A 27669-nucleotide genomic window follows, 5' to 3' on the forward strand; every position below is an offset into this window, starting at 1 on the left:
CTATGATAAATTATTATTATTGCACGTACCAGCAGAAGAACACATCTCAGAAAGGTTGAGCAAAGGGGGCTGCTGAGATAGCTCAGTGGTTAAGAGCACTGACTGCTCCTCCCGAGGACCCGGGTTCAATTCCCAGCACCCACATGGCAGCTCACATGGCAGCTCGCAGCAGATTCAAGAGACATAATACCAAAGCACATGAAATAAAGTTAAAAAAAAAAAAAAGGAAGGTTGAGCAAAAAGTTTCTGGATTTTCATGAGGTCCTGAGGCGGTGGAGACCCAAATCTGGTCAACGGCATTCCCTAGAAATCTAAGAGGTGGAGAGACCTGTTGACCACTGCTGTACTACAGAAATGAGGTCCGGCCGCAGTCTGCAGGCCTCAGCAGGTTCCTTCAACTCTTGGGAGTCTTAATTTGCTCAGTTGCGTAACAAGAGTAGCAAGTATGTAAGTAAGTAAATAAAATACATAATGTATTTCTCTAGGGGCTACTACCAGTGTGATGCACTTAAAGCGCAACAGTAACCTGAGTTTTCAGGTCAACACCTCGTCCCTCGCCTCCGAATGCGATTCTTTGGGGCAAGTTGTTCTCTGAACTAGACCAACGGCTTTAGTAACCTTGCTCGTGCTAATAAAAAACGGCCCGGGTAGAAGCTACGACCCCAGGATCCAGCCCAAGCAGCACGGCTGGGCGGTGACTCGGGTTGACTCCGGCGGGCGAGTAGACTCGCTCTCGCGAGATCTAGCGAGAGCCCCGGTTCCCGGTGCGGAAGTGGGAGGTGGGCCCTGCGGAGCTCGCTCTTGAAAGCTGGCGGGATCTGGCCGTAGGTCTGGGTCGCTTGCTCGAGTGGAGGTGGGCCAGCGAAGACCGCGGCGTGGGGTTGGGCTCCTGCAGCTCCCGTGGGCCTCCCACCCGCGCCTTTTGCCTTGTGTAGAGCCTGGGTGGAGGAGTGGGGGAGAGGGCAGGTGAGTGGCCTTCTGCACCCTCTGTGTCACCCAGGCTTCAGGGATCGTGGAAGGAGCCTTAACTACGCTCAAACGGTCTTATTTGTAGACAGTAAAATGTAAGTAGTTCAGAGCTATTGTGACCGCTGAATTCGGGATCCGGGGACCTTGGAGTGTTCTATGGGCGTTTCGGAGGAGTTTAGTGAGGTGTATTTACGTAGCTAGTATGCATTTCCGGAGGGACAGCCTCTAATCCACTCTGCTCGGAATTATAAACCCGATTTGAATATGCCTGAGGTCATTTGGACCCAGGACGCCTGGCATCAGAAGAATTGCATAATATAAAAGATTAGTTACTACACAAAATAATATGAATTTCTTGATATCATAACTCTTAGAGACAAGAAGCCTGAAAAAGATTTTCCCCAAATCAACGACTATCCTGAAATAATAATCCAAGCTAGCATGTTTGTAAATCCCCATCTTTTCTTTAGTGTTTTGGTTATCATAGGAGTTGTGGTCCAAAATTTAGGAAATTGCTGAAATAATTTATTGTTTTAAAATTTTAAAAAATTCTTTGACAGCCTTATACATGTACTGGCTGGTTTTTATGTTAACTTGACACAAGCTAGAATAATTTTGGAGGCGGGAACCTCAATTGAGAAAATGCCTCTGCCAGATTGGCCTATGGTGCATTTTCTTGATTGTTGATTGATGTGAGAGGGCCCAGCTCATTGTGGGCTTGGTGGCCCTATGTGCTGTAAGAAGGGCTGAGCAGCCACAGAACAAATCAAAGCAGCACCCCTCCATGGCCTCTGCTTCAGTTCCTACCTCCTCCATTTTCCCTGACAATGGATGACACCAGTGGTTCTCAGTCTTCCTAATGCTGCGACCCTTTAATACAGTTTCTCATGCTGTGGTGACTCCCAACCATGGAATTATTTTTGTTGCTACTCCATAACTGATTTTGCTACTGTTATGAATCATTAATGTAAATGCCTGCTATGCAGGACATCTGATATGCAAACTTTGTTGAAAGGGTTGTTTGACCCAAGGGTGTCATGACCCCACAGGCTGACAGCCACTGGGCTACAAGCTGTAAGATGAAATAAACCCTTTCTTCCCCAAGATGCTTTTGTCTTTTTTGTTTTGTTTTGTTTTCAATCACACCAATAAAAATGCTAAAACTCTTGTATATAATGTATTTTTATCGCACACACCCCATTTCCCTCTTATCTCCCTCCTGAAACTTGCCACAAATTTCTCTCACACTTTTATATATTAAAGAAAAAATAACCTAATAAGCTTAATTAGGGTGACCTTTATGTGCATGGTATGGGCTTTGTACTGGTTCGTGGTCAGCTTACCAGTGACTACTATTAATCCCAAAGATGCAGGGAGAAAGACCACCAACCCGAATCATATTGACTGAGTTAATTAAAGCAAGCTTTTTTTTTTTTAAAAAAAAAAAAATTGTATACTTGGACTTTTTTTTTTTTTGTATACTTAGGCTGCCTTCCTCTAAGGTGGCTTTCATGGAGTCAGCATTGAACATGGGGAAGATAAGGAATTTTTTGGGGGGTTGTTTTTAAATTTTTTATTTATTTATTTTTTCACATGCATTGGTGTTTTGTCTGCATATATGTTTGTATGAGGGTGTTGGCTCCCCTAGAACTGAAGTTACAGGTAGCTGTGATCTGCCATGTGGGAATTGAACCTGGGTCCTCTGGAAGAGCAGCGAGCGTTCTTAACTACGGAGCTGTCTCTCTAGCCCCAAAGATAAGGGGCTCAGGGGTAAGGGGGTTTCCAAATGAGAGATTTGGCAAGCAAACAGGCGGGGTTACAGGAGCAGAACATAACAAGGTAGACATAGAAACCTCGAAACAAAGGCATGGTTGCAAGGTGGTCATAACAAGTTTTTGAAACAAAGACTTGATTGCCATTTCCTGGAATAGGCAGTACAGAACCATTTGTTGTTAAGGTTACAGGTGGGACATAGCCCAATCCTTGAGAAACAGATTTAGTCATAAGCAGGAATAGGTTCAGCTTGTCTTTACTGTGAGGTGGCTTTCAGGTCTAAGATGGAGGCAGGCTGGTTCATCACAGCACTCCTCCATGCTTTGGGTGCGACATTCCCCCCATCCCCCTCCTCTGTAGTGTGCTCTAAGCCTTTGCAGGTGGAGGTGGGGTGTATGTAGAGGTCTCCTTTAGGACTGACCACAGCCTAATCTTAGTCTCAGCTATTTGACCAGTTACGAATCTCGGCATTAACTGCACGATGTAGAAAGAAGCTTTGTGACCAAGGCTGTAAGCAGTACTAACCTATGATGTGCTTGACAGCTTTGAATCAACCTGACACAAGCTAGAGCTATCAGAAAGGAGAAACAGCCTCCCGAAGATCAGGCTACAGGCAAACCTGTAAGGCATTTTCTTTTTTTAACTTATTTATTTATTTATTTATTATATATACACTTTCCAGGAGACAGTGCCAGGTCTCATTACAGATGGTTGTGAACCACCATGTGGTTGCTGGGGATTGAACTCAGGACCTGTGGAAGAACAGCCAGTGCTTTTAACCTCCAACCCATCTCTCCAGCCCAAGGCATTTTCTTAATTACTGACTGATGGGGGAGGGCCCATCCATTGTGGGAGGACACACATCCTAGCTGGTGGTCCTGCGTTCTATAATAAAGCAGACTTAGCAAGTCATAGGGAACAAGCCTGTAAGCAGCACCCCTCCAAGGCCTCTGCATCAGCTCCTGCCTCTAGGTTCCCGCCTTGTCCTGACTTCCGACAGTGATGAACAATGATGGGGAAGTGTGAGCCTGATAAACCCTGTCCTCCCCATGCTTTGGTCATGGTGTTTTATCACAAAAATGATAACTTTAACTAAGACGTATGGCTGTAGACAAATATTTAGAAGGTAGTTTGACAGCATGTCTACTTCACAGAACAACAGCAGTAGGTTTCCTCCTTGGGTCTATGACTCCGTAGCCATAGGTTGAACTAGATTTGTAGTACCAAGCATAAATCTTCCCCTTGTGAAAGGAGCCTCAAATTCAACCAAACAGTAGTTGGTTATTCCATGATGTTCATGCCAGTATCTCACCAGAGGGAAACCTATAGTTATACATAACTTTTATTAGTTGTATTATAAATTGTTTGTATCTTGTTGATGCAGAACACATCAAATTGGGGAGGAGGGGAACGCAAGTCAGATAACCCCAAGCTAACTCCAAATAGAGTATACTAAGGTTTTTATCTATTAAAAAAGGAAACTCGCGGAACAGGGACGTGATGGAGGAGGGTTATCTGTCTATTGTGTTATTTTCATTGGTCAATACAGGGACTGCCTTGGCCCTTTGTTAGGACAGAAAATTAGGTAGGCGGAGTAAACAGAACAGAATGCTGGGAAGAGGGCAGTGAGGCAGACGCCATGGAGCCAGCCACCAGGTCAGACATGCTGAATCTTTTCCGGTAAGCCACCACCTCGTGGTGCTATACAGATTGTTAGAGATGGGTTAATCAAGATGTGAGAGTTAGCCAGTAACTAACTCTCTAGAGATAATGGGCCAGGCAGTGTTTAAATGAATACAATTTGTGTGTTGTTATTTCCAGGGCTAAGCTAGCTGTGCGGGAGCCGGGCAGGACGAAAAGCAGGCCTGCCTACAGCTCCTCACTACAGGGACGGGGGTCCAACATCTAGGTGTGGCGCATGGGAAGAGGGACGAATGGCCTTTTGGTACCCAAAGCCACGCCTCAACCTGGCCCAGCCTCTCAAAGGCTATTGGCTGAAGGAGGTTCCCAACTGTTGGTCCTTTCACTCTACTGAGATAGACATTATAGTTAGAAATGCGTGGTGGTGGTGGTGGTGGTGGTGGGGGCTGGAGAGATGGCTCAGCGGTTAAGAGCATTGCCTGCTCTTCCAAAGGTCCTGAGTTCAATTCCTGGCAACCACATGGTGGCTCACAACCATCTGTAATGAGGTCTGGTGCCCTCTTCTGGCCTGCAGGCATACACACAGACAGAATATAGTATAGATAATAAATAAATATTTGAAAAAAAAAGCAAGAAATGCGTGGTGGTGCATTTTTATAAGTCCAGTACTTGGGAGATGGAAGCAGGAAGTTAAAGGCCGGATACATAGTGAATTTAAGGCCACCATGGGCTACATGAAACCTGCCTTAGAAGAAGAGGAGGAGAAAAGAAACACACGAATAACTTGTGGGCTGGTAGGTAAACATTATTCCGGTGCTGACAATCCCTGGTCTTTAAGCACTCAAGGTCCAGGGGCTGGACTCCAAAAAGCTCTAAGCCCTGAGAGCTAGAGGCTCTATGCTACAGAATTAGAATTCAGAAATGTACGGCTCCAGCCATGCACATCTTGAAGGCTTAATGTTCTGGCTTTTAAGCCCTGACATTTGGCAGCCATTGTAAACTGTTAACGTCGGTAGCAATGGGAGTCAGCGGTCGGGAGCAGCCAGCAGTCGAAGGCAGTGGCTGCTGTTCTTGTACAAGCCTCAGACGCTGCCACCCTTACTCCCTACAGCAACAAGTGTTGCATCTTTGGAACTGGGGTGTTGGAGACCCTTGATCCTTAGAACTTGGCAGCTCCCTGGTGACCAGGGCCTGTAACTTCTTGTCCTTAAGTTCTTTTCAGCCCTTCACACCTCTCCAACACCTGTTTCCCACAATTTCTGGCCCGATCACGATCTAGAACTCTTCGGCTACCTTCCCACAGCCCCTGCCGCTGTTGCTGCTGTGGCCACTAACACCTCTCCGCTGCCACTTCTGTTGTCCTCTCCGTGGTACAAGCTCAGCTTCTTTTATTAACTATAGAGATCAAAGATAGGCAAGGAAAGGACACCAAAGAGAAGCCTTCTAGTGGGCCTCATGTTTCGGCATGGTGTAGGGGGGCAGCGCAGGGAGATGTCTACCTAGTTACTCACAGAGTTAGCCTAAGGGCCTGCTTATGCAGCTAGAGGCCTGGCAGTTACTTTCCTTCTCATTGTGGCTGCTATCTAATAGAAACAGAGGAGGGGGATTTAGTGTGGCTCATGATTTCCAAAGGAAATCCCTTCTGTACGCACTTGTACCAGCTGTCATTCTTTCGTTAGACCCCCAGGGCAAATGCTCTCTCCTGGCCTGAGTAGAAATGGCTGTAGAGTCACTCAGAGTTTAGCAAGGCTTGGGATTGTAAAAAGTCTGCTGCAAGCTGAGGCAGTCACAAGCAGGATAGTGTCTTCTAGAGCTGAAGCTGTTTACCTACAGCAAGCAGCACTGATTGCCATGCAGCTTCCTCAAGGTACCAGTGGAGTGTTCAACGTTGCTAGTGTTGGCGTGAAGACAGTCTGCCTGGTGGCTTGGACAGCAGTCCTTCGCCCAAGAGAGCTGAAACACCAGGAAAAGGCATAAAACTATCAACTAGAGCCTCGTATTGTCCCAACTTCCATCTTAGCTTTTTAAAAGGAAAAATAGAATGCTTGTAATAAAAGCTCATTGCCAACGTTTTTAGCAGCAATTTAACATTGTCTCACCAGGGCCCTAACTGCTTAGCTGCTACCCCAGTGTCCTCTATAATCTGCCTCATTGTGATTGATTTAAAAAATAGTACTTATAAAGATATTTATATATAGGAAAAGCATAGCATACATACACAGGATTGGCATTATGTGCAGTTTCAGGAACTATTGGGGTTGCAGAATATCTCCTGGGGCGATAACCGCAAGATCTCCACGACTTGTGATAGCTACAGGATAACCCATTGGGTTCTGGGTGAGGACCCAGTGATGATGGTGGACCAGAAACCGGGGGCCTTGAACCAGACCAGAGACTCATTGCAGTAGACATTTGAGAAAAACTAATAGGAAAAGAAGCATGTTCTATGGCACACTGAAGCCTCCACTGCCACCAGGACTAACCAAGAGGTGTTAGGGAAGCAGGAAGGAAGGAAAAGCAAAGAGATTTTGTTGTTGTTCTGTGTTTTGTTTTTGTTTTGTTTTGTATTTTGTTTTTGTTCGCTTGCTTGTTCTGATTTGTTTCCTTATGGGGTGTGTGGCAGGAATGAGGGGGAAGATGGGGATCAGGAGGCAAAATAAATTGGGGTCCATGATGTGAAACTCCCAAAGAGTCAATAAAGAAGTTATATATATCATGTGATATATACTATATTATATATTATGTGATATATTGCTGTGGGAGCTCCTTCCGCTCTTTCAGCCAATAGCCGTTGAGATACCAGCCCACTGAGTTGTGGTCTCTTTCTCTTTATAAAGCAGCGGCAGCCCTCTGCTCGCTCTCTTGCTCCAGAGACTAGACTCCTTTCCTGACTGTCATGTATGATGGTGTTCTGTAAGTTTTTTCCCCTCAAATAAATAACCCTTTAAATCCAAGCTGGTGTGGGATTGTTTCACACTTTATCTGGCGCCCAAAGTAGGGCATGGACCCACGACCCTGAGATTAAGAGTCTCATGCTCTACCGACTGAGCTAGCCGGGCGGCTGGGAGCCAGGCGGGATGTAGCCTGGTCCTCCTCTTACAACAATATATATCATGTATATCAATATATATATGTATTTGTATATATATATATATATATGAATATCTGCTGAGGATAAGGGGATATTGCACTGCATCAGATATTGCACTGCATCAATAACACATTTTGATCAATCATGTAAGAGGAAAGATTGAATGAGCTTTCTATTTTCTCCATAGGAAATAATGTAAAATTGTGGTTGTTAAAGAGTCATTAAAGATGGGACCTAGAAAGATGACTCGAAGATTAAGAGCTCTTCTTGCTCTTCTAAAGAACCCGAGTTTGGTTCCCAGCATCCACACTGGGCAACTCACGTCTGCTTGCAACTTCCAGCTTCAGGGAATCCAGTGCCCTCTTCTGGCTTCCATGGGTGTCTGCACACACTCCCACGGACACACACACACACACACACACACACACACACACACACACTAATAAATATTAAAAAGAATCCATTGAATAATGCATAGCTTAGCCAGTACAGTGGGGTGCAATTGTCCCGGGTGCTTGAAAGGCTACGTCAGTAGGCTCACTGACTTGAGCCTGGGAGTCAGAGGCTAGCCTGAGTGGCATAGCCAGATCCTGTTTTAAACAAAGATTGTGTGAATTTTTGGTATATATTAACTTTCAGGTTTTGGGATTTGGATGTAGTTTTTCTCCCATTATAAGTAAACGTTCACATTTATATCTGCTTTTGTATTTGTGTTTATAGTCTTTTTTTTTTCTTATTTTCCCAAGACGGTTTCTCTGTGTAGCCCTGGCTGTCCTAATACTTGCCATGTAGACCAGGCTGGCCTCGAACTCAGAGATCCTCCTGCCTCTGCTTCCAGAGAACTGGGGCTACAGGTGTATGCCACTACTGCCCAGTCATATTCCTTTTCTTTGGGGTTTATTGAAATTCTGAGTTCTGATCTCAGAAAACCTAGATCTCTCCTTGTATAACTGCCGTCTCCTGGCATCTCTCCTAGGCCAGGGCAGGCACCCGTCTCCTCGTTCTTGAGACAATGGACGCCCAGTGAAGTTACATTGCTTGCTTGTGGTTTTGCCTGTGGCCGGAAAATTTACCTCAGCTAGAAGCCAGTCTTTTCAGTTCTTAGTTCAAACATTTAGTCGCACCAGTGGCAAGCACGTTATTCTAGAACTTCCCGCTGTCTGCTGGTCGCCATGTTGGGTTCTAGGTTAAATGGTTCCAAAGGGAGGCAGGGTAAGGCCTGGAACAAGCGGCGTTTAGGTCTCTCGCGGCCTCTCTTTGTCCTCCTGCCTCCTCTACTGCAGGAAGAAGGCATCTGGTGGGAGCTGAGAACGGCAGTCATGAATCCTCCACTGTCGGGGCGAGCAGTTCTTGAACAGACTCTGAATGGACCGGTGAGCAGAGCCGGCTGTGCGTGAATATTCATAGGAACATGTCTTTGTTACTTTTTAAGCCAAGTATATTTTGGGGCTGTTTCCCTGGAGACATAGGGCGGAAGGAGAGGCCTTGCTGAGAGTAGTGTAGTTTTGTGGGTGACACTTGCCTCCCACCCCCCTCCAGTCGTCAGTCTCACGCTCCACCTGGACTGATTTTTCCCCGAGGTCACTAACTTTTCTTTGTGGCGGAGTCCAACTTTTTAAGCCCCAGTCTTTGCCTCTTTCTCCTGCTGTCAGTGTTCTTTTCAAATGCAAATCCGATCCACCTTCCCTTAAAGCCCTTCTGTGGCTCCGCGCTGTTTTCTCTGGAGACTCAAACAATTGGGTGCAGACTCCCAGAGTCATCCCAGTCCACACGCTGCGCTTTCTTTTCTCTGCTGAACTGAAGAAGCAGGCTCTTTCCTGACGCGGGGCTTTTGCACGCGTTCCTTCAATCGCTATTTTGTTTGTACTCACCACTATTTACCAGACCTTGATTCGGTGTTGGAGTTACAACCACAGACTGGTATAGAGCAGTCAGGACGGGTAAGATTTGGGGTGAGGACATTTGCCACCAAGCCTGATAACTGTTGACAGGTCCCCAGGACCCACATGGTGGGAATTGATTCTTTCTCTGTCTCTCTGTCTCTCTCTCTGTCTCTGTCTCTCTGTCTCTCTGTCTCTGTCTCTCTCTCTCACACACACACACACACACACACACACACACACGAATAAATACATGTGAAGTAAGAAAGAAAAAATAGGCAAAATTCAAAATCCTTATCATTTTGGAACTTTTTTTTTTTTGGTTTTTCGAGATAGGGTTTTTCTGTGTGTGTCTGACTGTCCTGAACTCACTCTGTAGACCAGGCCGGCCTCAAACTCACACAGATCTGTCTACCTCTCCTCTGCCTCCGAGTGCTGGGATTAAAGGCATGCACCACCATCATACAGCTTTTTATTTTTTAAGTTTGGAATTTACTGCTATTTAAATAACAACTTTATTGACATATATATAATTCCCATACTATAAAATTTATTTAAAGTATACATGCAGTTCAATTTAGAGCATTCAATTTTGCAGCCATTGCTACAATTTGAGAATGCTGTTACCACCAGAAACTTTGTACTCATTAGGAGTGTTCTATTATGGGATTGATTGATATGGGAAGGCCTAGTCATTGTGGATGGCGTCACCCCTGGGCAGGTGATTCTGGGGAGCATAGAAAAGCAAACTAAACAAGTCACGGGGAGCAAGTCAGCAAGCAGAACTCCTCCAGGGTCTCCGCTTCAGTTCCTGCCTTAACTTCCCTTCCCGATGCCCTGGAATCCAGACTTGTAAATCAATCAGTCTTTCCTTCCCGAGTTACTTCTGGCCATAGTGCTTTATCGCAGGAATAGACAGCAAACCAGGATATTTTGCTAAAAGCTTACCAGTTTGCTGACATTTCTCAAAAGAAAAAGAAACAACTTTCAGTTCATTGATTTTTAACTATTATTTTAATTTTTTCCCTATTGAATTTAGAATTGCTTGAATCTGTTTTAAGTCTGTTGCATCTATATTGAAGTTTGAGCTTTTCTATTTTTATTATTATTATTATTATTATTACTTTTATTTATTTTCAAGACAGGGTGTTGATATGTAGCTCTGGCTGTCCTGGAACTCACTATATAGACCATGCTGACCTTGAGTTCACAAAGGTCCACCTACCTCAACCTCCCGAGTACTGGGATTAAAAGCCAGTGTCAACATAACTGTCACATTTCTATGTTTAAAGCTTATTGATTTTTCCTTCTATTCCTCATTTAGTTTTCTTTTCTTTCCAGTTTTACTTGGTTTCTTATCTTCTGCTGGAAGCTAGTATTGATTTGACACCTTTTAAAATTTTACAGGTGCTGGAGCCGAGATGTCGCTGGCTCAGTAGAGTGATTGCCTAGCATTCACGAAGCTCTGGTATCAATTCCCGGCACCGTTCAAAAACCAGCTGTGGTGGCACAAACCTATACCAGCACTCAGGAAACAAAAGCAACGGGATATGATGTTCAGAGTTATCCTTGGCTACATAGTAAGTTAAAGGATAGCCTGGGCTACATGAAACCCTATCTCAAAAACAGACAAACAAATGAGCAACGACAGCAAAAATTGGCTCTGTACCGTGCATCTAGCAATGACTCACATATGTGAATGAGTCATGTTTTCTTTTATATTTTATTTATTTCTTTATTTGCTTATTTTGAGATAGTGTCTCACTTTATAGCCCTGGCTGGCTTTATACTCACAATCCTCCTGCCTCATATGCCCCACGAGTGCCGTGGCTGTGCTGTGTGCCAAATGCCTCGTTCATGTTTCCATTTTCACCCAATTCAGAATACTTTCTAATTTCTCTTTCAAGTTTTTGTTTCACTCACTAGCTATTTATAAATACACTATTGCTAATTAACTTGCAAATATTTGGGAGTTTTCTAGAGAACTTTTTGCTAATGGTGTCTAATGTGATTTCAGTGTGATTAGGGACTATGCATTGTATGACTTGGATATTTTTAGCAATAATTTAGATTGTTTTATGCTCAAAACATGGCCTGCTTTGGTAATGAGTCCGTGTGCTCTCAGGAAGAACATGGATGCTGCAGTTTTTGTGGGTTCTGTAAATGTCCGTGAGGTCAAGTCAGCTGGTGGTATCTCCTGTAGCTCTGTGGTTTCCCGCCTGTTGCGGTATCTGGATAGGGATGTGTCTATTTTTCATGGCAGTTCTGTCACTTTTGGGATCATGTGTTTTACAGCCGGTGTTGGATGCACATACAGTTGTGCCGTCAGGTCCATTTGGTGGACCCTACAATGACCTGTGCTGTTCTTGCCACCCGCCCCCTGGCCCGCAGTGAGTCTGTTTTGTCTGATATTTTATATAAACACGTTTCCTTTTCATTTTAGCATGGCATCCTTTTACTTTCAAATTGTTTCTTTTGTCTTTTCTTATCAAATTTCTTCTCCTTAAATTACGTGTGTGTGTGTGTGTGTGTGTGTGTGTGTGTGTGTGTGTGTGTGTGTGTGTTGTGTACATGTGCTTGTGCCAAAGAACAACCTTTTGGGGCGCCTGGTCTCTCTTTTCACCATGTGGGTCCTGGGGATTGAACTCAGGTCATCAGGCTTAATGGCAAATGTCTGTAACCACTGAGTGATCTTACTGGGCCCGTTTCTTTACGTGTCAAACATGTTTCTTTTAGAAAACATATAGTTGTGTCTTGAATGCAAACTGATAATCTCTACTATTTAATGAGTTAATTACATTTAATGTGACTTTGCAAATATGGTAGTCTGATCATCATTGTGCTGTATTTCTAGTGTTCTGTTTGGTCTCTGTCCACCTTTTCCTTCTCTTTTCTTCCGTTGTTGCCTTATTAGTATAACTTGGGGGGAGGGGTGCTTGTTTTCTGCCTTTGACGATCATCTCACTGTGTAGCACTGACTCGCCCTAACTCGAACTCGCCAATCTTGCTCTGCCTCAGCCTCTGCATTGCTAAATTTCTCCCTGATGTGAAAAGCGTGTGACAAAAGCAGCTTCACGGAGAAGGGGCTTGTTTGGCTCACAGCTAGAGGGTACAGTCCGTCACGATCGTCATGGCGCTGTAGTCACAGGGGCAGGAGTGTGGACAGCAAGCTGATGGCGTTGCAACCTTCACAGCCAGGAAGCAGACAGAGGGCAGCGAATGCTGCTGCTCGGCTTCCTATGTATCGCTTTCTGTTCTGTCCGGGACTCCAGCCCACGGTCGGTACAGCTCACATTTAGGGTAGGTTTTCCTTTCTGGATTAACCTAATTTAGGCGATCCTTCGTGGACAAGCCCAGATCTGCCCACTCCCACCCCGCCCAGAAGTAAATAAAATACATAGAATTGTCATTTGAGAGCCCGAAGCTTGAGGCTTTTAGAAAGACATGCTATCCTCTGACCACATCTAGCAGGCAGAAGTAATTTGCAGCTCTGTTGTAGAAGACCTTTTGGTCAGACACTCCCTTATTTTGGCGTGTGTTTAGGGAACACCTCCCAGGCACCGTTGTAAGCACTGAGGACATCGCTTTTACCAGAGAAGATTCTGGGAGAAGAAATCCCACAAATATGGAAAGGAGTCAACATCCGAAAGTGTCATATTTTTGGCCTTCTGGGAAAGGGAGAAGGGAGCCGAGTTTCCCAGCAGGCACTACACAACTGCGCTCTTCCCACACCCTTCAGCAAGCTTCCTGTGAAGGTGATGTGCCAGGCACAGTGTGCAGAGGCAATGGCCCAAAGAGGAGGAGGCATCTATCCTGAAGTTCACTGTGGGAGAAGAAGCGTGTGGGTGGATGAGGCAGGGTTCTCCAGGGGAACAGAACAGACAGAATGGATATACATGAAAAAAGTGCACTTTCTTGGAATGGTTTTCAGGATAGGACTGAGTAGTCCAAAGTTAGCCTTCTACACCCTGGAGAGCCTGGGAAGGGCTATCTGCCTAGTCCGCGAGCCAGAAGACACAGCAGTCCCAATTTGATGCCGAAGGCCTGGAGGATCCCTGCTTGTTACTGGGCTTCGTGAGAAGCTGGACAATGACTTCAGCAGAGTACGGTGGCGGGGGGCAGCAGACACAACAGCAAGAAGCCAAGGTCTGCAGGTGACACCGCTTTCTCTTCAGACCTCATTCTATCCAAGGGCCACGGCCACCCCTTGGGAAGTGTCGCCCACTGTGAGGGAGGGTCTTTCTCACTCGGTTAGTTATTTTTGGAAACACCTTCACAGGCTGGCACAGAGGTGTGCCTCTTTGTGTCATAGCCCATCAAGCCGACAATGAAGTTTAACCGACACAGTGAGCGATTATGTTCCTAGCAACTGGAGCTACGATTGAGAATTCTCCATGGGAGTGTCATGGTACTGTGAAATGGGGAAGGGGACATTTCATTTGAGTCCCGGGAAGGGCTAGGAGACGGCAGGTGGGGATGGGGAGAGAAGACGCTCAGAGAGGAATTGTCTACAGACAGGACAACCAGTTGCAGAGGTAATTAAGTTCTGAAACCAAGGCTGTACAGACAGCGGCCTCTGACAACAGTAAGGGTCAGGTAGGGTTCTGCAGGGATTCAGGACTAGCAAAAGGCTCATGCTGGAACCAATTCTTATGATCAGTTAATAGACGACTGATCTGTTTGCCTTTATTCTTTTAAGTTCATAAAACTGTTGGACAGTGCACGCCTTTAATCCCTGAGAGGCAGGAGGATCTCTGTGAGTTCAAGGCCAGTCTGGTCTACCTAGTGAGTTCCAGGATAGTCAGAGCTACATGAGACCAGACCCTTTCTCAAAAATACGTATGTGTATGTTTATATATAAACATATATAACATATGTTTATTTTTGTAAGTTTTTATTGACATGTGTGTGAGGAAGGGTTGTGCGTTTGAGTGTGGTGTCACTAGAGGCCAGAAGAGGACATCAGATTCCTTGGAGCTGGAGTTACAGGCCGTTGCCAGCTGCCTGACACGGGTCCTCTGCAACAATGTTATGTGCTCTTAACCACTGAGCAGTCTCTCCAGACCTTCCTCTTTGCTTCCTGATGCAGAAACCACCAAGACCCCCCCACAGTTTTTCTGGTCTGTTTAAAGTATCAGAGAAGAATGAAGCACATTAGGGAATGGAATACAGATTGATACAACCTCTACAGAAGACACATTGCCTATCACTGTGAGCCAGCAATTCCACTTCTAGACATCATCTGTAGTGTGTGCACTTGTGTGGAATGACTGCTATGCATCTCACCATTGTTCATCATAGTAAAATACTGGAAAGTAAATGTTCATCAAGGGAGGGTCAGATGAGCACAAAACACTACCTTTTTAACATGGAATATTATTCAACACAGAAAAAAATCCAAAACAAAGCAAGGGCTATATAGCTCTCTGTTGGGACTCATTTTTATCTTATGCAGCAATAGATCACTAGGATAATTGGCATCAGTATAATTTTTCATGGGGAGATACTTAGTGCTTCTAGCTAAGTGCATTGTGACGTGTGTCTTGTGAATAAACACGCACTTCTGTAGGTTATAAACTTGGGCGCGGAAATGCATGTGCAGCTTTAGGGAGCCGTCGAGAGTGTCTGCAGCGCCAGTCACGCCCTCACCGGCCGCACAGGTGCAGTCTGACTGCCGGCTCACAGGCTGCGCACATGTGTAGCTTTAGAGAGCGTGTGGAGAGACTTCACAGCGCCAGCCACGCCCTCACCAGCAGCACATGCGCAGTCTCACTGCTCACCCTCTCCCTAGCACTGCTTACTCCATTTTTATCCTCGCCATTTTCATGGATAACAGTGGCGCCACATCGTGGTTTTAATTTAGATTTTTTTCTCTTAATGCTTAGTGAAACTTAGTGCCTTTTCAAAAGCTTGAGGGTCATTTAGATGTCTTCATTTGTAAAAGTACTGAATTTCATCAAGTCTTTTACCTCATTGTAAAAGTCGGGTTGGGTTTTTCATCTTATTTTTTGAGACAAAGTCTCACTATATAGCTCTGACTGTCCTGGAACACACTTTGTAGACCAGGCTGACCTTAAACTCAGAGAGATTGGGCTAGAGAGATGGCTCAGCGGTTAAGGGCACTGACTGCTCTTCCAGAAGATTTGGGTTCAATTCCTAGCACCCACATGGCAGCTCACAGCTATCTGTAACTCCAAGATCTGACATCCTCACGCAGAAATTCAGGCGAAATATCAAGGTATATAAATTAAGAATAAATAAATTAACAACAATAACAAAATCCTTACAGAAATCCACCTGCTTCTGCCTCCTGAGTGCTGGGATTAAAGGTGTGTGCCACCGCTGCCCAACCCTTTCTGATTTATTATTCTTTCTTTTCTTTTTATCTTTTCTCTTCTTTCTTTCTTCCTTGCTTCCTTTCTTTCTTCTTCTTTCATTTTTGTTTGTTTGTTTGTTTTTGGTGTGTGGGTGGTGGATGCACATATATGTGCTCACTTATATGCATGCAGGTCCATGCGCACATGCTTGCAAGTGTGTGAAGGCCAAAAGTGATGCTGGATGTACCGTTCTATTGTTTCTCAGCCTATTTTTAAGTTTTATTTTATTTTATGTGTATGAATGTTTTACCTGAGTGTATATGCACCATGTGTATTCCTCTTCAGAAGAGGAAACTGGGTCCCCTGGAACTGGAGTTATGGATGGTTCTGAGCCACCATGAGGGTGCTACCAATTGAACCTGGGTCCTCTGCAAGAGCAAGTGCTCTAAACTGCTGAGTCATCTCTGGCCCACTACCTTTTTTTAATATTTATTTATTATGTATATAATATTCTGTCTGCGTGTATGACTGAAGGCCAGAAGAAAGCACCAGACTTCATTCCAGATGGTTGTGAGCCACCATGTGGTTGCTGGGAATTGAACTCAGGACCTTTGGAAGAGCAGGCAATGCTCTTAACCTCTGAGCCATCTCTCCAGCCCCCCACTACCTTATTTTTGAGGCTGTGTCTCATTCATTGAATCTGGAGCTCACTGATTGGTTGAACAGCAAGTTCCAGGGATCCTCCTGTCTCCACCTCCCCAGTGCTAGGATTATAGATGCACCACCACACCCAATCTTTACTTGGATGCTGGGGATCCGAACTCAGGTCCATGCTGTATAGCGTTTTCCTGACTGAGCGGTCTCTCCAGATCCTATGCATTCTTTTTATAATTCTAAAATAGGATGTCTGGAATGATTATCCCCCCACCCCCAGCCAGTACTGAGGATTAAACCTGGGGCCTCACAGAGTAGGCAGACACTCTTCCATTTGACTGTATCCCCAGCCCTCAGATGGAACTTGTGACCAATGGAAGTTGTTACAGTGTGCATAGTTCGACTTACAAAGCACATAGTCTTAGTGATTTTTGTATTCTGTTCAGGAGGTCTTTGTCTCTTTCAAGGCATAAGAATATCCATCTTCCTTTGTTACCTTAGAGAAGTTTTACTCTATTTTGAGGGTGGAAGTCAGTGATGGAACACATTGCTTAGCAAGTGGGAGGCCCTGGATTCAGTGTTGGGAGGGATGTTTTACTCTCTGACCCATCTATAATAGATTTTTGCCTGTGGTATGAGGTAGACATTAAATTTATAATTACTCCAGCAGCACTCATTGCGAAAACAAACGAAATTAAACACTAATCCCCAGAGCACTGGAACAGCCTATTTTTAAGGGTTTTGTTCCATATATTTATTTATCTGGGGGAGATGCTGTGGCTTGTGCATCTGCAAGTCAGAGGTCACCTTGTAGGAGTTCTCTTTATCCACTGTGTGACAAAACTCGGGTCATCAGGCGTGGCAGCAAGTGCCTTGACTAGCTGAGCCATCTCCCTGGCTCCTTGAGTCATCTGAGATAGGACTCACTATGCAGACTAAGCTGGCTTTGAACTTACCACCATCCTGCCTCAGTCCCCCAAGTGCTGGGGATATTTGCCACATACCAGGGGATGAACTAAACACCCACAAATTTGGGGATCATTTCTGGACTCTCTATTCTCTATTACACTACTGTCCCTTGAACTAATATCACAATATCAATGTTTTACTGATTAATAAGTCTTGATATTTGGTAGATTAACCATCTGTCGCCCTCTCTCTTTTTCTCTTTTTCCCTCTCTCCTCCCTCCCTCCCTCCCTCTCTCCTCCCTCCCTCCCTCTCTCCTCCCTCCCTCCCTCCCTCCCTTCCTCCCTCCCTCTCTTCTTTCCTCTCTCTTCCCTCCTGCCCTCCTTCCCTCCCTCCCCTTTATTTTTGGTGGGCGCAGGGTCGCTCTGTAGCTCTGTAACGTGGCCTGGCTTCCTTAGAGTCGAGCTTGCAGCCATGCATTGCTAAATCCAGCTTCCTGCCCTTCAATGTCATCTTTGCAGTTTGGTTCTGATTTCCAGGGAAATTTTAGAATTAGCCTATCTCTCTTGAAACAGCCCCTGAGATTTTATTCAGCATATTATTTAATCAACTGATAAATTTGGGGAAAATTAGCACTCACGTCTAATTGTCTACTAATGTGGTTTACTTCACCCTCCTTTTACTTAGACTACTTTGATTTTTTTTTGCTGGGGGGGGCAGCATTTCCCTATATATTGATGGACGGAGAAATCGGGCGCTTAAAAGAAATCTCACACTGGCTCAGAATTGAGAGATAGACCGTTATTTATTTAGGGGGAAAACTTACAAAACCAGGATTCTCTGCTTGAATGGCAGATGGAGATGAGATCCAAACAATCTGACTAGCCAAGTGGTAACCAGGGGGATGAGAGAAGAGGGCTTCCACATCTGGGTAAATAGTCTATGAGGCCACACCCCAGTAGACAGGTAGTTCCTAATTGTAAACCTTCCCGCAGCACCTCCCCCCTTTTGTTTAAATAAAAGAGTTCTAAACCTAATACAAAATTATATACAATAAGAACAAATATCCTATTCTAGCTAGCTTAAGTCTTGTATAATAAATCACTTAGCCAAGTCATGAGAGGAAAGTAACTACTATTATCTAGTCTTCAACCGCATCGAAGATCTGAGAAGGGAAATAATGTTACCTGAGTAATTAGGAAGTGCAATCAAACAACTTCCAAAACATGCAACAAATCACAGAGACAACTGGCTACCTGGGCAGTCACCCAAAGTCACGTTTGTAACGTTGAAGCAATCAACTTTGGCTAAGGCCTAGAATAACTGACAGATTGTTTTTAAAGGCCACACCCCAGTAGATGGGTAGTTACAAGCTGTAAACCTTCCCGCAGCAATATATAGATTTATTTCTTTTTAAATCAACAATATATTTATTTAACATATACAAACAATTTTAAATGATTGAGATTGTTAACCATCACCCCCTCACTCCCTTGTGTGTGTGTGCATGTGTGCATCTATGTGCCAGGTGCACCAGGTTTTCTAGTTAGCATCTAGGTTTATCTAGTAGCTCACACTTGCTAGGGAAGCACTCTAGGGTGCAGCACCAGTTGATGCAGCTCCTTTCTTTGTTTACAAACCTTAAGAATGAATCCCGCTAAGTTACTGGGGTTGGCCTTGAGCTTTTGATTCTCTTGCCTTCTGCCTCAGTTTCCTGAGTATCAGACCTCTCTGGTAATGCATATTTTGATGCTAATGATATCATTAAAATGTTAAAGTGTTTTACTGTAGTATATTTATAAACACAATTTAAAAAATATTGACCTTGTATCTAGTGATTTTGCTGCATTCGTTATTGATTTTTCTGCAATCTTTTTTTTTTACTTTTCTTAAACAAAATCCTGTAAACTCTGAATAGTAAACACATTTTATTTCCTCTATTCCATCTCAATGTCTTTTATTTTTAGCTCTGATCTCAGCGTAATGTTTATTAGAAATAACGATAGCAGCATTTTTGTCTTGGTCCTAATTATCATGGAGAAATCTAACAAAGTTTCACTATGGTTATAATAATTAATGTGTGGACAGCTGTGCATGGTGTCTGAGCCCGAGTGCGGGCAAGGATAGCATCTGCATAGCAAGGTAGCCTGGCCAGGGTGTAGGAATCTGTGTGGGGTGTGGAGAGCATCAGCTGGACATGGTACTGTTCAGGATGCCAAGGCCCGGGAACATGGTTACCAGCATGTACAGAGGAAGGAGCTGTCTATGGCAAAAAGTATTTAACTCTTTGAGAGCACAGGAGAGCTTTCCCATTGTGCATGACCCAGCTCAGGATGTCAGTGAGACAGGAGAGTGTCCTTTAGGAAGTAAGGGCAGGGGCCATGGTTGATCATGGTGGATCAAGAGCTAGCCACATAGTGCACATACATGACTGCTCCCTTGAATGGAGGAGTAATTGTGTTGGGCCTATGGTGCACACATAGAACACATGGACTCTTTCCTGGCTCAGCCTCAATAAACTAAAAAAAAAAAAAATCACCATTTATCCTAGTCAGTGGTAGCACACACCTTTAATCCCAGCACTAGGGAGGCAGAGGCAGGGATACCTCTGAATTCAAGGCCAACCTGATCTAGACAGGATAGCCAGAGCTACACAGAGAAATCCTGTCTCAAAAAACAAAAACACACAAATAAATATGTCCAGTTCCAGGAGATATTACTCAGTCTCCATCCGCTTCCCATCATAAGACCCATAAAGGACAACAAGACAGAGCAGCATGCCAATACCGCTTCGCCATAGCCCTTCCCACTCTGGGGACTTCACTCTCCCCTTTCTTTAATAAGTCTACATTCACTCTTCTTCTTGTCCAACGCAGAAGCCACTAGTTTCAGGCGGCTCTAATGGCCAGTGGTTGGCACTCTGGCTCCTCAGAGTTAAGTCTACTAAAAACTGGAAAAGGCTTTGCCATCACTTTCAAAGAATCCGCAACACCAGAACCCAAGTGGAAAGGCTGGGGAGGAAGGACGGTAGGGACAACACAAGACAGGAATCGTTGGAAGGAATTGATGTCGTGAGCAAACAGGCCGAGGGAAATGGGGGCCGGGTTCTTACTGCTGGACGAAGAAGTCACAGCAGAGAAAAGGAACAGAGGGATAACCAGAGATAGAGTCCCAGCGGGTTAGTCAGAATGTAAAGTTTCCAATGTGTCCAGGCAGATATAGAGGGGTACGTGTATACGTGTGTGTGTGTGTGTGTGTGTGTGTGTGTGTGTGTGTGAGAGAGAGAGAGAGAGAGAGAGAGAAGACATTTTGGTATTTCATAGCTTTGTCACTTAAAGGGGCTAAAAGTGACAGCCCTCCTATGGCCATGGACACATATAACAGCCAAATATTTGTTTCTAACTCTCTTCTTCTTCTTCTTCTTCTTCTTCTTCTTCTTCTTCTTCTTCTTCTTCTTCTTCTTCTTCTTCTTCCTCCTCCTCCTCCTCCTCCTTCTTCTTCTTTTCCCTCCCTAGCAGAAGCCAGGTTTCTTCAGAGAAATGGCTGGTTCCGGATCTGAAACAGGGAAATTATAAGATAAGCCTAGAATATCTTACCGTGTAAGAATAAAAGTGTTCAAAGATTCAAAGAATTTTATGTATTCTATCGAAGGAACACAGGAGCTAGCTCGAAGGCGCTCCCATTGGCTAAATCTGGGACAATCTGAACATGGAAATAAAGATAGTAACAGACTATAACACGCTGTATAAAACAGATCCATAAATTCAATGACATAAATAAATAAATTAATTCAAACATTTTATGAGGAATGGAATGCAGTCTCAAAGCGGGGGAAGAAGCATGTTTTTAACTGAAGAGCTAGCCGAGAGCAGGTTATCAGACAGTAAGGTTAAAATCAACAGGGGAGAGACACACGACTAAATGCAATGTGGATTTCATCTTGTTTCCCCAGACATGGAAAGGGGCATTAATGGGCAATTGGCGAAACTGGAAAAATCTGAAGATATTTTGCAAGTTTCTGAGAAGTAATGCGTCAACATTAATTTCCTGATTTTTGGTGGTTGCCATGTGGTTAGCATGAGAAAGTCTTTGAAATGTATTCAGTGTTTATGTCCCTCCTTGCTGTCTACACATTACAATGCTGACCACCAAGGCAGTTGTATAAAGAGGCAGTGTCTCTGGGAAATCATGACGTCATGAGGGTAGGGCCCTCATGAATAAAACTAGAGCCTATATGAAAGATATCTTAGAAATCACCTTCCCTGCCTCCATGTGAAGATAAGAGGGAAGATGACCATCTGTGAGGAAGACATTGAGTCTGTCAGGGTCTCTGGAACCATGGGAAGTAAACCTCTGTTATGATAAACCACCTAGTTTCTTTTTTTAAAAAACATTTATTTATTTATTATGTATACAATATTCTGTCTGTGTGTATGCCTTCAGGTCAGAAGAGGGCACCAGACCTCATTACAGATAGTTGTGAACCACCATGTGGTTGCCGGGAATTGAACTCAGGACCTTCGGAAGAGCAGGCAATGCTCTTAACCGCTGAGCCATCTCTCCAGCACCCCTAATTAAGTTCTTTGTATTCACTTAAAGGACATGTGCCCACAGATCACAGAGACTCTTGCACAGAAACGTTTGCTGAAGCACTAGAAACAGTAACTAAATCATGGAACCCACTAGCAGAGGAATAGATACGGAAAACGTGGCATGCATACATAACGGAAGTTTTCCAGCCCTAAAGATTAAAATTTTTATTATTGTTGTTTGCTTTTTTTGTTTTGGTTTTTCAAGACAGGGTTTCTCTGTAGGTTTGGAGCCTGTCCTGGAACCAGTTCTTGTAGACCAGGCTGTCCTCGAACTCACAGAGATCCACCTGTCTCTGCCTCACGAGTGCTGGGATTAAAGGCGTGCACCACCAATGCCCAGTTGTATTTGATGAGTTTTGGTATCCCAGATTTAGTTAGATCACATAATCAATTAGATACAGAGATCACTACATTAGATCATTTCTCATTAGTTCTTTGAGAATTTGTATAATGTTTTTGATTATATTCACTCTTCCTCAGTTTCCCTTAGAGGTACCCTCCCTTCCCTATCCACCTAATTCATTTCATCCATTGTCTCCCATCAAGTTCAATTTGTGCTGCCTGCATGTTCTTGGATGTATGTCCATCCTGCATTGTGGTCAACTGACAGGAACTACATTCCTCAAGAAAACTGACTCTCTGTCTCCCAGCAGCTTCCAATTGCCAATAGTTCCTCGGCTAAGGGTGACACTTCATGTTTGTGTCCCTTCTCCATGCTGGGATTTGATTGAGGACTGAGCTTACACGGCACTTGTGTATACTGTCACATCAGTGTGAGTTCATCTGTGTGGGCTTGGGGGACACTATCTGTAATCCCCAACACCTCTGGCTCTTATACTCTTTCTAGCCCCCCTCTTCTGAAATGATCCCTGAGCCTTGGGAGTCAGGGATGAGCTACAGGTGTCCCATTTAAGACCGAGCATACCCCTGTCTCTATTCTCCGTACTTTGGCCAGTTATGGCTCTCTGTGTTCATCATTGTCTACTGCGAAGAGAAGCCTCACTCAGGTCCTTCTGCAAGAGCAGTAAGTGCTCTCAACCACGGAACCATTTCTTCAGCTGCTGCCTCTGTCTTACGAGCACAAGAGTTTTGAGGAACTTGAATGCTGTGCAATCTCAAGGACCTCTTTAAACAGAGATTAGCAGGAGTTTGGGGTAAGATAATTAAGTTAAGTATGTATTAAAAGCTTTACGGAAACCCATTATTTTGTAAATTAATTTAAATATATAATTTTTAAAGGAGTTGAACTATCTGAATGGGTAGACAATGCTTCTTCTAGAAGACATTGGTTATTAAATGAAAATGTCAGTGCCAGGTATGATCTATCTTCCTATGAGATATTGATCAGAAAGGCCACAGAGGATCCCTAAGACAACAGAGGCTATTGACATTGCTTTTGGTTGTCCACCATCACTAGATGGTAAGTTCCTGTTGTTGAAGATACAAGATAGTTTGGTTGCAGGGCAGAGAAATCAAGTAGAAACTGACCCGGAAGCTTTTCACTGCTGGTTAGCTTTCATAGTGCAGGCTGTGGGGAGAGAAGAGGTCAATGGACTCATCCAGTCATGGACCATCCACGCTACAATAACTGACCTTCCGGGAAAGATGTGTCTGTGGGGTGGTAGTGATGTGACTCTTAGGGGGGTAACCAACTGCTTTCTGGTTGGATCTGAGGCCTGCTCCACAGCCAGGAATTCACCTGGTAGAGCCCATGGCTGGGGAAGACATCGAGGATCTAGTGGGGGAAACTGGCTACTATCGTTTTGCTAAACTGACGCATTGTCCAACTGCCTTTAAATATTTAGAGATTAGTTACCCCTCAGCCTTAGTCAGAGAGTTCTTTTTGCGCTGGATGTCAAACAATAGACTCATACTTGGGCAAAGTGCTGAGAAGAAGTAACTAGAGAGAGCTCGGCCCTAAATGGAACATCTGTATCAACCCCCACCCCTTACCTCCACATGACTCAGGGAACGCCATGAAAAAAAGAAAAAAGTAAGTGTGGGAGCCTAGGATAGGGAGGAGCACTGTGAAATGCCATCTTCTGGGCCTGACATGGCCATCTTACCCACGAACTCACAGCAGCTGCAGGGGTCTGCACGAGAGAACGCCAGCCATCAGTTCTGGCACGGATGAGAGAGGGTGTCATAGGGCTGCACCCCTAACTGGGCACTTGGTGGTTGGTGCAGGAAGAAGCCACTTTACCTTCGGGCGTATGGCTACGAGTGGGTTGTCCATGCTATTGCAGGCAGTACTAATTGGACTCAGTGAGTTATATAAGGAAGAAAAAGAGGCCATGAATGTGGGAGGGGCAGGTGTTAGGGGAGGCTGGGGAGAGTGGGAGAGAAGAGTTGGGGGGGGTGGATGTAATCAAGACACATTAAATATGTGTACAAAGTTGTCAAAGCATAAGTAAAAATATTTTTGGAAGAAAGATCATAAAATTGTTGAGTGTAAAATTAGGCAGGAGAGTTAATATGTAGTATGAGAAAAGCGATGGTAATAAATGATAAATTTTAAAAAGTGGATAAATACCAAACATCATAAAACCAGGGAAAAATAACCTTTTGAAATTGTTTTTATTTTTTGACAATTTCATATATATATATGTATATATATATATATATAATACACACACATATATATATAGTGTATTTTCATGATCTTCACCCCAATTTCCCTCCCAATCGCTCAGAACCTCCCTCCTTTCCAGCAAGACCTCACCCGTGGGCGGGGGATATTTACTGGAGCATGGGCAACTTATCAGAGGTCACACCGCTGATGAAAATGACTCTTACTCCCCCAATAGCTTCCAATTGCTCCTTAGGGAAGAGTGGGGCCTCAGATCTCCTGTTCTTTACCATCTCTTTGCCTCACTTTGGGGAAAGTTCACGCTCCAGATGTTGGCTCTAGGCTGGCTCTTGGCGGAGGCCTGTCAAGGAAAAGCTGCAGAGATTTTGAGGATGAGCTGGGGCTCTGAGCAGTGGTGATGATGTGGCCGGTGTCCCCAAACCTAGGAGGAGACAGATGTCCAGCTCCTAATGAGGTATCCAGAGAGTGGCTCTGCCCTGGGAAGAAGACAACAGAAAACGCAGTCGCCGGAGCCTTGGCCACATGTAACTCACTGGGGTTTCCAGTCCTAGCAAAGGTTTTTATACTGATTAAACAGACCAGTGTAAGAGCTAAGAGTTCACAGATGTGTTCATGACAATGCTGGGAGCATCGTCCACCCAATCGGCGAGTTTCAGGTTCAGTGAGAGACCCTGTCACAAAAACTTTGGTAGAGGGGCCAGCAGGCAAAGCTACCTGCTGGGGAGCTGGAGGCATGGTCCGGTTCTAGTGAGACTCTTTTTCTGACCAGCTCCTTGTGTTCCCACAGTGTAATGGTGGTGGGGACTCTGGGCTCTCCTCTGATGAGGACACTAATTCCAGCATGAGGATGCCCAGTCTCATCTAACTCTCTTCCAGAGTCTCAGTGTCCAAGGACCGTCACTTTGGGAATCAGGCCTTAATATAGAAATGCTGAGGAGGGAATCAGTCCATAGAAGGCCAGTGGGGGTGGGGGTGACCAGCACTGTGATGGTAAATTTGGGCTTGGAAATATGGTATAGCAGTTAAGAGTGCTTCCAGAGGACCCAAGTCATGTCAGATGGTTCATGACCACCTGTAACTTCAGCTCCAGGGGATCAGATGCTGCCTTCTGGTCTCCAGGTGCCTTCACACGGCATACACTCTCACATGTATATAAATAAAATGAAAATAAATATTCAGGTGATGACTTTTAGGGTTGTGGAGATAGTTTCTTTATCACAGTGCTAGCCAGGCAACTATGAGAACCCAAGTTCTGTCCCCAGAACCCATATTTAAAAAGTCAGGCATGGTGGTCTCCCCTTTTCACTCACCATTGTTTCTGTTCTCCTTTTCCCCTCTCTGTGTTTTTCCGGGGACCACCTGGGAGTGCTGGCATCCATTAAACCTGGATATCTTCTAATTCGGTCTGATCTGGTTTGATTTGGATTATTGCTTGCAGAGAGGTTTGTCAGTCAGAAAATACTTAGCATATGGAGGTCCAAAGTGGAGGGAGCTGTTTTCCCCACTGGCCCAAGGCTACCTGTTGGAAAATGCCCTTCTGGCCCATGCTCTCTGCCAGGCTAAGATCGGCTTCATCTTAGCTAGTTCCCCTTTTTCAAGTACATGCCGCTAGGCCCAGGGTCCGTTACATTTACGCAGGTTGTCGGGGTGTCTGTGGAAATCAGGGTCTGTGCCAGGCCCCCGACCCCACAAACAGCGAGGCAGTCCTTGCTGAGGTGAGAATGTGTGGGATGGAGATAATCTGCCCACACATTTCTCACGCCCCTCTGTTTTTGACTCAAGAGTCTTATCACGGTGGACGCATTGTGGTAGGCATTGAGCCCTAAGACTTGGCAGGATTTTTAAGTTGGTCAGCTGACACAGGTTCCTAAAGAGATCCAGAGTTCCCAATTCCCTCTAATTGTCTTCTAAAATGTTCCTGTTCCAGTTGTTTTAAAGATACCTACAGGTTCTTAAAAAGTTCTGCTGCTTTATCAAGAAATCTGGTCTGGTAAAAACTAACAGTCTCCAGAGCCTATTTTAATTCCGCTTATTTTCAGGCATATTTTACAGATCACTTGTGCTGTTTGGGCCAAGACCAGCTTACAAAGGGCCCTCCAGACAACGCCAACACCTGCACCAGCTCCTGGGACTTCACCATTGGAACCAACTCTCCTGGCTCAAAAGGACACCCACCAACCAAAATCTGGTTTTAAAGGGCATATCTGCTCTCATATCTCACTTACTCACCCGAGTCTCTCCTGTACAACCAGGGCACTTCTCTGTCCCATTCTTTCCATCAGTTAATGACCCTTCCCATGGCTAGCCCCATTCATAGGGCCCATAATCACAATATATTTTTCTCCTAGCCACCTGCCTGATGGCAGAAGTCACAAAAATAATCCCACACTAATATAGAATTATGGATAATAAAGGGTTATTTATTTAGGGGAGACTTACAGATCACTAGATCACAGTCCTCTGCATGAACAAGGAACAGGAACAGAGTCTAGCAGCAAGAGAGGGAGCACAGGCTTTACAACTGCGTTTATAGTACAAGAGACCGTGCCCAAGTAGACTGGTATCTTAAAGGCTATTGGCTGAAGGAGCTCCCATAGCACCTGCCTTCTCATCTCCCTCAAGGAACAGCTGCCTGGGGTCTCCAGGATGACAATAAACCAAATGCCGCTCTAGCCACACCTCTCACTAAGCGTGAGCTCACTAACTCCCAGCTCTCCCCTCTCCCACATTGCCCCATGCTCACAGGGCTTCTTTATCCAAAAAGAGTTTGGAATGTTTGGTTAAAAGCATCACCTCAGCTCCCTGGCACCCCTTTATTCAATGAGTCTGGAATGTTTGATTGGGGGGCTTTACCTCAGCCCCACTCCAGCATCCATTTAGAAATGCTGGGTGGAAAGCTCCCTTTCAAGCTCCCTCCTCTGGGAGTGGCCTCAGTCCAAACTCCACCTCCAAGAAAGCCCTCCAAATGGTGACCCCTTCCCAGGGAAGGTCAAGACCACTCCCACAGGCTATTTAAACTACCCCCCCAGAGAATGAACACGTGGTCTCTCCTTTTCCCTCTCCGGTGGTAGTTCCGGTTCTCCTTTTCCCCTCTCCGTGTTTTCCCGGGGACCACCCAGGAGTGCTGGTAGCCATTAAACCTGGGCATGCTGCAATCCCATGCCGGGAAGCTGGAGACGGGGTTATCCATTGGGCACTCTGACCAGCCAGCCAAGCTTGAGAGGCTGCATCTCACAGAACAAGGTGGGCAGCTCC

General features: G+C 44.9%; 1 long non-coding RNA gene across 3 annotated transcripts; it reads left to right on the top strand.

Annotated features, from left to right (window-relative positions):
- The first annotated feature begins 761 nt into the window (after positions 1 to 761).
- Positions 762 to 27092, top strand: LOC125416308 (uncharacterized). 3 transcript variants are annotated; one of them, XR_015737475.1, is made up of 5 exons: positions 762 to 1064; positions 8758 to 8847; positions 10762 to 10934; positions 11650 to 11744; positions 26454 to 27092. It is a non-coding gene; the product is annotated as an uncharacterized LOC125416308 (long non-coding RNA). The 3 variants fall into 3 exon arrangements; XR_015737474.1 differs by lacking the exon at positions 26454 to 27092 and adding an exon at positions 12898 to 22157 and having other exon boundaries at positions 763 to 1064; XR_007236843.3 differs by lacking the exons at positions 8758 to 8847; positions 26454 to 27092 and adding an exon at positions 12898 to 22157 and having other exon boundaries at positions 764 to 1064.
- The last annotated feature ends 577 nt before the right edge of the window (positions 27093 to 27669 follow it).

This window comes from Myodes glareolus, chromosome 1, assembly GCF_982192425.1.
Source record: "Myodes glareolus chromosome 1, mMyoGla1.1, whole genome shotgun sequence".
Classification (NCBI taxonomy): Eukaryota; Metazoa; Chordata; class Mammalia; order Rodentia; family Cricetidae; genus Myodes; species Myodes glareolus.